Below are 1,843 nucleotides of genomic sequence, written 5' to 3' on the forward strand. Positions count from 1 at the left end.
AACAGGCCAAAATCCATCCCGCAATTAAAGACAACTAAGCAGAGATCTGTGTGCACTGAATTTATTTAATACACAAGTTCACAATTTGAGGTTGAATTACTGGAAATAAATGCTTTTACACAACATTCTAATTTATTGAGATGTGCCTGTAGTTCATCACTGTAAAAAAACCCAACTTGGAAAAAAGTTTAAATTACTGGTTTGTTGTTTTGGCTCTCAACTAAGTTTAATAAACTTATTGTAATGTAGACTGACTTGGTCGAGTATTCGAATCCACGGTAGAGATGTTTATTGCAGATATAGTCACACACAGGATATGGGCAGATAATGCATTGGTCAGAAATATAGACAAGAGTCAATATACCAGCAGGAAGTCCGGTACAACAAAACAAATCCAAATGGTAATCCAAAAAAACAAGGCCAAAGAACAGGTAATGAAACATACACATGGCAAAAACTAACTGGCACTGAGAAAATGCTTGGTAGAGGGGAGACAGTGGTTAGCTGGCAATACACCCCAAGAATGTGAGGCCTAACCCCAAATGGCGCCTTCATGTAGAAAATGGTTTTGGATGGGGGACTTGGTATAATTTGCTGCTTGGAGATCTATACCCTTTGGGATAAAGTAGAGCGTCCCATTCATTTTTTAAATGCTCAGAGTATTAACAAATACATGTACCCACCAGAGCGTCGCTTCATGAGCCATGTACCGGGCTCGCTTTTAACTTCTCTGAAGTGTGCGCCCCCCTTTGTACCCTTGAATTGCCGGGCTCAAGATAGCTGCAGGCTCCAGACACTTTAACTACCCAGGAATCCTTGCTAAAATGCCAAATCAGACAACGGATGGGAGGAGATTTACTCAAGAGCAATTGATGACATGGCTGAGAAGAAAATATTTAAGTGTAGGTATCATTACGGCTTTATGACCCAGGTGTACATTTTACTAGTTGTTACCTACAGTTTATACAAATATTATGGTCATCGGACCAGTGGTTGATATCTCAAACATAATAATAGCGCCAAGTATAATAGTGCATCGTATTATGATTCATTAAATAAATAGAACCGAAGATGTCAGGGCTTTACTGAGTCATATGTAAACCTAGTATTTATATTTAAACATGTAAATTCATCTGAAACTCATGCATTATGTTTATTATGTGTTAAAAATTGTAATCTTAGTTCAAATGGAACATAGGCAGGATATTCCCAGAACCTGCAGCTCCTGTCAAAAAACAACCACACCATTATTTCCCGATGCGACGGATCGAAGTCTGTCCCAAAATACCTCTCAATGCGCCTCGTGGACTCGCTACCAAGGGCCCTATAGGTCTGCACTACGCTGACATCACCCAAAGTGTGGACTCTGAGGAAGTCAATAACAAGTCCGAGGTGTGCCATTTGGGACAGGGGGCATCAGATGGCTTTTAACAGGAAGCTGGCAGGAAGTGGAGAGAGAAAACAGCACAGTCAGTATTGGGGAGATGGTTCCTCTCATGGCTGGATGAATGAGATGGATGGCTGATGTTACACTTATACAGCTTAAAACCAAGTTTTTTTTCCATAAACATAAAGCGATGAGTTTTTGTGAACAGCACTTTTGCAAGTTCATCCAAAACTTCTGCCAATTTATAAGAACTGAGTCAATCTTGAAACTACCCAACCCAAAAAACATGTAAATTTTGGGAATAAAATGTAAACATTTGTTTACTTCCAGTTTTATTTGTTTTACTTTTTATTATTATTATTTATTTACTTTTAACATTTCATTCTGTCATGTGTTTTTTGTCCCATCTTTTCTTGACTTTATCAGCATTTTAATCCATCTTGTAGATGACTTGTG

Source organism: Cyprinus carpio, unplaced genomic scaffold (assembly GCF_018340385.1).
Source record: "Cyprinus carpio isolate SPL01 unplaced genomic scaffold, ASM1834038v1 S000006516, whole genome shotgun sequence".
Taxonomy (NCBI): Eukaryota; Metazoa; Chordata; class Actinopteri; order Cypriniformes; family Cyprinidae; genus Cyprinus; species Cyprinus carpio.